Below are 8,783 nucleotides of genomic sequence, written 5' to 3'. Positions count from 1 at the left end.
ATTTTTTCGCGCTATTGAACCTCCCCCCCCGAAACGTTTTCCTAACAGGTTCAACTTAATACCCTTGGCCTCACTAGTTACAGCAATCGTAGTAGCAGTATTAGTAGTGGCACAGTGTTTTTGGCTTAGTTCAGAATCTGCCACAATATACCCTGAAAGTTCCAGCTTAGTAATGGCAGCTGTTCCTGAAATACACCCGTCTGACAATCTGCATGCTCATAGTTCGTTTTGACTTGGTTCAACATCCACCGAAACACTTCCTAAAACTTTCACCTTTATACGCTCAGCTTCAGTAGTAGCAATGGTTGTAGTAGTAGCATTAGCTGCAGTATACACATAGCACCTTTGTTTTTTCAACTCACGCTGAAAGTTTCAACTTATTATCATAGACAGTTCCTGAGGCATTGCTGATGGTTGCTCTTGACAATCTGTATGCGCATAATGTGTTTTGATTTAGCAAAACATTTCCCAAAATTCTGCCTTAGTAACTTTAGTAGCAGTAGTAATAGTAAAAACAGTAGTAGTAGTAGCTGTAGAACTAGTAATAGCCCTAGCTTTAATAGGCATAATGCTACTAGGAATTACAATAGTAACAATAGGCAAATACAGTAACTATAGTAACAATGGCGAAAACAGTGTGCAATTATATAACTTACAGCACTTGCCCCAAGAACTCTGGGGACCTTTGAACTATGCTGAACAAAATAGTTATCTGAAATATTTTCAGTGGATGTGCTTTGGGGAATTGATGGTTCAAAATAGCCATTGTTTTAATACTTAACTAGCTGTTGGGGTGGCGCTTCGCGCCACCCCAACACCTAGTTGGCGGGGCGCTTCGCGCCCCCCCAAGGCCCCCCGCGCGCGTAAGTCGTTACGCGCCATATTAGTTACGCGCCATTGTAGTTGTGTCCCTGTGTCCCACCTGTGAATATAGATAGATTTATATATGTGTTTCAAACTACGTAAAACTTGCGAATATACAACATTCTTGGCTTTCCCATTGTCTGTGCATATACAAAGCCTTATGTACTAATAATGACGTCATATGCAAACGCTCTTTTTACAAACAAACAAACATGCATACACACAACTCGTTTTTATATAGATAGATAGATAGATAGATATAATACAAATTAACTGCGTAAAACTTGCGAATATACAACATTCTTCGCTGTCAAATTGTCGCTGCATATAAATAGATTGTCAGGTTTACCGACCCTCGAACATGCAACGTACAATTGTCCATGGGAAAAACAATCAGTATTAAGATCTATAAGGGAGACAGGGGCTTTTTCGGACGGGGGCATGATCGGACAAACGATATTGCTCGTTCAGATATCGATACAAAAATTTGACAAAAATGTCAGTAGATGGCGAGCATGCAACGCACGTTCGATCAAATTCTGACTAGAATTCAGTTATAAATGTTCCTTTGAGAGGGTCAGATGCAAATTTGGAGGTAAATTTAAGTTTCTAGCTGTATGTTCCTTGTCAATTTTCAGGCGTTCTGCAAGCTTTAGGGGAAAGCAGTTTCGGCAGGTAAGAGAGTGATCTATTGGCTACTTTCTAATTATAAAGTAATGTATATAATTTCATATTTTTTTTTTTTGGCAGCCATCTTTTTATTAAAGGTCACTGTGGGGCATTTCCGGACACAGATTACGGGGCATGTACGGACATTATTTCTTGCCTGTCCGAAAATGCCCCCATCATGTGAAGTTCAAAGTGAAGTGTTAAAACTCTTGCCAGAGTTTGAAATAAAGCTGCACAGACCTGCACAAGTTTCACTATTATTCTTATCAGTTCTAATACTTTATTTCTTTTCAGAAAATGGTACGAACGTATCCATTAGATCCATCTATTTCGCTAGTTTTAGATCCATCTATTCATGGAGGTAGAATTGTGCTATTTAGGATTTGTTTTTAGAATTGTTTTAAAATGGTAAGGTGTACCTAAATTTGAAAGTTCGTAATTTTTTAAACCTAAAAGAAATTGCACTATTATTTAATAGTGGAAAAAGATAGACTGTAAGCTATTCTGATATTAAATTAAACACAAGTTATCTGTATTTAATGAAGTAAAAATTTAATGCACATAATAAAGCTCTTCTATTCTTGAGATAACGTTAAAAATACTTTGCATTCTAATCTAATCGCCCCTGTGCAGTTGTTCTTAAAGCTAAAATTCTGACTAACATCAAAATCCTAACATCAATGCAGTTAGATAATTCTTGGAAGAACGACTGGCAGGACTTTATAGAGGGAGAGGGGGGAATAACATAAAAAATAAAATATATTTGATAATTTGATAGTTTCACTATTATTCTTATCAGTTCTAATACTTTATTTCTTTTCAGAAAATGGTACGAACGTATCAGCGAAAACGAGACAAACCACCCCCTGATCTAGCAACGTTACAAAGAGCAGTCGCTTCGATCGTCAAAGATGGTAGCTCTATCAGAGCAGCTGCGGAGAACTTTGGACTCAAAAAGTCAACAGTTAATGATGCCCTTAGACGATACCGTGCTGAACTGGATGCCCAGCCCGATATTCTGGAAACTGATAAATCTCCGGCTAAGGTCCTGCCATCTGAGAGACGTGGATTTTGGCAAGTTTTTACTAGAGAGCAAGAAAAGCAACTCACCGAATATTTAAAAGCAGCATCGCTGATGAATCATGGGCTGACAGGGCTTTCAACTCGTAAGCTTGCCTATGAGTTTGCAGTAAAGCTTAATGTGAAGATGCCCTTAACGTGGACGGAAAAGGGAAGGGCAGGCCTAGACTGGTTCTCTTCGTTTATGAAGAGAGGAAATGAGCTATCAATCCGGTCTCCAGAAAATACTAGTCAAGCACGTGCTTCCGGGTTTAATGCTCCAGTGGTCAGCAAGTTCTATGACAACCTAGCAGAAGTTTACAGCAGGCATAAGTTTCCACCTAGCAAAATCTGGAACTGTGATGAAACAGGTATCCCTACTGTTTTGGATCCCCCCAAGGTTGTAGCTAGGAAGGGGGCTAAGCAAGTCTCACAAATTGCTTCAGCAGAGCGGGGAGAGAACACGACTATGCTAGCTTTCATCAATGCAGCCGGACGGGTTATCCTTCCTGTTTTTGTCTTCCCTAGAGTTCATGTGAATTGCCGGATGTATAACCTGGGCCCACCTGGAAGTTTAGGTCTGTCTAACAAAAGCGGCTGGATGACGGATGACAATTTCCTCCTCTCTATCAAGCATTTTCAAAGTGAAACAAAATCGACGAAGGAAGATCCTCACTTGCTTTTGATGGATAACCACGGCAGCCATATCTCCGTTGAAATTGTTCACTTTTGCAGAGAAAACGGAATTGTTTTGCTGACGTTCCCCCCACACTGTTCACATAAACTGCAACCCCTTGATATCAGTGTTTATGGACCTTTTAAAAACGGGCTACGTAATAGTTTCAACGAATGGCTTATAGCACATCCAGGTGGCAGAATATCGATCCATGAAGTAGCCGAGCTATCCCGACAACCGTTCCTAGATAAGTTCTGCCACAGCAACATTGTTGCTGGGTTTCAAAGGCCCGGTATTTTCCCATTCAATCGTCATGCTTTTGGCGAATCAGATTTTCTCCCTGCTCTCGTTACTGACGTTCCACTAGCTGCAACTACTAACTCTACTACAGAGGCAGCAGATCACGGTGAAGTTATCCAGGACTCTGAACCTGAAGGTCCCGCTCCCGGTACATCCGGGACAGCTCCTAGCACCCCCGAGTCTGTAAGGCCGCACCCAAGGATTGACCCAACAAAAAGAAATCTTTCGAATGGAAGAAAAAGAGGAAAAACCCGCATACTGACAGATACCCCTGAAAAAGAACAGCTGGAAAAAGAAAAGCACAACAGAGAAGCGAAGAAAGCCAAGAAAAAAACGCCACAAAAGAAAATCACTAAAACCAAGAAAATGGTCGGTCGTCGACAGACCAAGGTGGGAAATAAGCGAAAACCATCAGCTTTCATCAGGCTTTCAGTTTCGGAGACCAGTTCATCAGAACCCGAACTGCCAGATGACATTTGTGATGATGAGTCGGACATGTCACTTGATTTGGGAGAGGATGATGTTGTGGCGAGCGACAGACCGGTTTCTCCCATCCAAATTGGAAAGTTCGTTCTCGTCAAGTTTGAATTAGGAAAAAGCAAGTCCTCGTGTGTGTATTACGTTGGGCTAGTCGAGTCCATCGATAACGATGTTGCTGACGTCAAGTTTTTGAGAAAGATTTGCCCGAAGTTCGTATTCCCAGAGATTGAGGACAAAGCAACGGTCGACAAAAAGGATATTGTCCTAGTCTTACCAGATCCTAGTTCCTCAGGTGGGACAGCAAGATCCATTGCTGGACATGTGTTTTCACGTGATTTTTCAGCCTTTAATATAAAGTGATGGTTAATTACCAGTACTTTTAATTACTTTTCTTACTTTTACACAAATATACGAAGTTTGTTAACACTTGTGCAGTACTTTTCTTTGAGAGGTGGGGCATGTCCGATCATGCCCCGGGGGTGTCCGAAAATGCCCCATGGCGGGGCATTTTCGGACAGCATGACCAAACTCGGGAAAATCTCATTTCTGAAAATGTGGTTGTAGATAGGACAATGAGGTTGTTGGTGTGGATTGCCAAATAGTTTACCTTCCAAAAGGAAGTATAAACACAGTGATCGGTCCAGTACGGAAAATGACACAACCGAAAATCTGAAAAACGTCCGGAATAGCCCCGGTCTCCCCTACCACATTTTTCTAATGATTGACCTTGAGCTTTGTTAATGGTGATTGCAAATGCTAATCGAATTGGGAATTGCAATCTTTTAAATTGAAAAGGCAGATCCGTTGGAATCATGGGAATGCGAGGAATAAGAACAGCCTCACCCTCAAAAGGCCCTGTCAAGATTGTGGCCACTATTAGGTTTTCCATTGTTTTTTCTACGGCAAGTCGCGTGCCATTGCAAAGCTTTGGTGGGTTGATATTTCTCAAAAGTATTATTGGTACGCCTATTTTTAGTTGTTGCACGTGTGGTGGAAACCCTGAAAGATCCACGGAATTTAAAAATTCAGATGGATAATTAACCGCTTCATTTGGTTCCAAAACTGTGTCGACTGACTTGTAAAGGACTGCCTGGTCTCGAATCTTGGTCAAAACAATATTGTTGATTTCGTGGACGTCTATATTTTGGGGTGCAAGAATCGCTCTTTCACTTAGCCATTTATTATTTTTATAATTGTTTAGAATATTCAGAAATACTTTTTCAATCAATTCATTTTTGGACGTCACTAAATTACAGAAATCAGCAGGTAGTTGTATACGTCCTGAAATTGAGTCTACTGGGAGCTTTCCGTCAGCAGGTAGTTGTATACGTCCTGAAATTGAGTCTACTGGGAGCTTTCCGTTTCCAATTGCCAGCGACTGATCTGAAAATGTTTGACCAGAGTCATCGTTTTGCATTCTACACATGTCGAAACAGCAGCGATACGGTTAGGTGAAGGCATTCCCAAATCCTGAAGAGGTTTGTTTGCCATACGTACGCACAAATCTTCTATAATAAATAAAGTGTAGTTATAAATTTCTGATGTAAAATCAAAAGTCATATCTGACGTCTCTAACTGTTTTCGATGGAGTATATCTTCGGACATTCTTGACTTATATTTTTCCCATAACTCTGTAGGAGCTGATGGAGAGCAAGTTGTTAAAATGATGCCAAACAATGCACGAATTTGACTTGGGGTTGACGTTTCGCACGCGTCATTGATGCAGTTATCCCAGTGTTGGTCATTCTCCAATAAATTTAGAGCTTGGCATGCACTACGGTAAGTGTCATGTATAGTACCGTTTACAGTTCTCAAATACTCTAAGGATGTCGGACCGGGTACATTAACCAAAAGTAGGCGTAGAAAGAAGCATTCATGTTGATTGGGGTGAACGATGTAGAGTCTTCCAATCGTGATATCTTTGAAGATGGTAGGTTGGCCGTCGACTGACTTACCCTGTTTTCGACGTTCAAATACTTTATTTTTAGTATTCCACGTGTAATACGAAGGCACTTAAGTATACAGCAGTTTTTTTGCAAAAGAATCATTTTTGCAAATCGAAAAGAAAGCGGTTAACTTTGTATCCGGTGGATTCAGGGCTCTTTGTTGCACATTGGTTTCCGAGAAATAAACACGTTGACCATTCTGTAAATGTACCGCTAAGTGAACAACAGCTGGACTACGTTCATATATCGGAAATGAAAGAATTTGCCAAACAGCTCCATTACTGCTTATGTATCTTCCAGCCTGATATTGTACGATTTCGTCGATATCTTTGATTTCGGGCTGCAAGCCAAAAACTGCCATGTCACTGCCTTTGTTGACGTATTTACATATGTATTTGATTGCCTTTACGGAGTTACAGTATTCAACGTTTATGTGTGCATTAAATGTTTTTGATAATAACGGGGAATATGGAACAACCCACTGGTTATCTACTTCGATGGTGGTACCGTTACGCTTCTTTATTATTGCTGTTTTACCGCAATCTTCATTAGATCTTCTTCTATATTGTGGGTAACCATCATTGCCAGTAATTGTGTTGGATACTAAAAGTCGAGGATATTGCTTTGTGCACCTTCCTTTGGCCATGCATGGTGAATTTTCCAATAAATAAATTTATTGGAGAATGACCAACACTGGGATAACTGCATCAATGACGCGTGCGAAACGTCAACTCCAAGTCAAATTCGTGCATTAATTGGCATCATTTTAACAACTTGCTCTCCATCAGCTCCTACAGAGTTATGGGAAAAATATAAGTCAAAAATGTCCGAAGATATACTCCATCGAAAACAGTTAGAGACGTCAGATATGACTTTTGATTTTACATCAGAAAATTTTAACTACACTTTATTTATTATAGAAGATTTGTGCGTACGTATGGCAAACAAACCTCTTCAGGATTTGGGAATGCCTTCACCTAACCGTATCGCTGCTGTTTCGACATGTGTAGAATTGGATCGTGAACAAAGTTACAGTACGAGTGATCTATTGTCGTATGTACAAAATAACATTTCCAAGTTAACGTCGGAACAAAAAGACATTTATGATACGATAATGCATTGTGTCGATAACAACGTTGGAGAAATATTCTTTTTGGATGCGCCAGGAGGTACTGGTAAAACGTTTGTGATAAAACTGATTCTGGCATCAATTCGATCAAAAAATGATATAGCGTTGGCAATTGCGTCGTCCGGAATAGCCGCAACCTTGCTGCCTGGTGGAAGAACTGCTCATTCCGCTTTGAAATTGCCTCTGAATTTGCATTCTACAGAAACTCCCACGTGCAATATTTCCGAATCATCTGGGATGGGTAAAGTATTGCAGCAATGCAAACTTATTATTTGAGATGAGTGCACAATGGCACACAAAAAATCGCTCGAGGCTCTTGATCAATGCTTGAAAGATTTGCGAGGGAAGTCGAAACCCTTTGGCAGCACATTAATATTGCTTGCGGGAGATTTCAGGCAAACATTACCTATAATACCGAGATCAACCCCTGCAGACGAAATGAATGCTTGCCTGAAAAATTCTAATTTATGGGCACACGTAAAAACATTAAAATTAACTACAAATATGCGTGTCCGATTGCAAAACGATGACTCTGGTCAAACATTTTCAGATCAGTTGCTGGCAATTGGAAATGGAAAGCTCCCAGTGGACTCAATTTCAGGACGTATACAACTACCTGCTGACGGAAAGCTCCCAGTAGACTCAATTTCAGGACGTATACAACTACCTGCTGATTTTTGTAATTTAGTGACGTCCAAAAATGAATTGATTGAAAAAGTATTTCTAAATATTCTAAACAATTATAAAAATAATAAATGGTTAAGTGAAAGAGCGATTCTTGCACCCAAAAATATAGACGTCCACGAAATCAATAATATTGTTTTGACCAAGATTCGAGACCAGGCAGTCCTTTACAAGTCAGTCGACACAGTTTTGGAACCAAATGAAGCGGTTAATTATCCATCTGAATTTTTAAATTCCTTGGATCTTCAGGGTTTCCACCACACGTGCTACGACTAAAAATAGGCGTACCAATAATACTTTTAAGAAATATCAACCCACCAAAGCTTTGTAATGGCACGCGACTTGCCGTAAAAAAAAAACAATGGAAAACCTAATAGAGGCCACAATCTTGACAGGCCCTTTTGAGGGTGAGGCTGTTCTTATTTCTCGCATTCCCATGATTCCAACGGATCTGCCTTTTCAATTTAAAAGATTGTAATTCCCAATTCGATTAGCATTTGCAATCACCATTAACAAAGCTCAAGGTCAATCATTAGAAAATTGTGGTATACATCTTGATACTGATTGTTTTTCCCATGGATAATTGTACGTTGCATGTTCGAGGGTCAATAAACCTGACAATCTGTTTATATGCAGCGACAATTTGACAGCGAAGAATGTTGTATATTCGCAAGTTTTACGCAGTTAATTTGTATTGTATCTATCTATCTATCTATCTATATAAAAACGAGTTGTGTGTATGCATGTTTGTTTGTTTGTAAAAAGAGCGTTTGCATATGACGTCATTATTAGTACATAAGGCTTTGTATATGCACAGACAATGGGAAAGCCAAGAATGTTGTATATTCGCAAGTTTTACGTAGTTTGAAATACATATATAAATCTATCTATATTCACAGGTGGGACACAGGGACACAACTACAATGGCACGTAACTAATATGGCGCGTAACGACATACGCGCGCGGGGGGGGCTTG

This window comes from Artemia franciscana, unplaced genomic scaffold, assembly GCF_032884065.1.
Source record: "Artemia franciscana unplaced genomic scaffold, ASM3288406v1 Scaffold_1586, whole genome shotgun sequence".
Lineage (NCBI taxonomy): Eukaryota > Metazoa > Arthropoda > Branchiopoda > Anostraca > Artemiidae > Artemia > Artemia franciscana.
Note: the sequence above shows the minus strand (reverse complement) of the source record.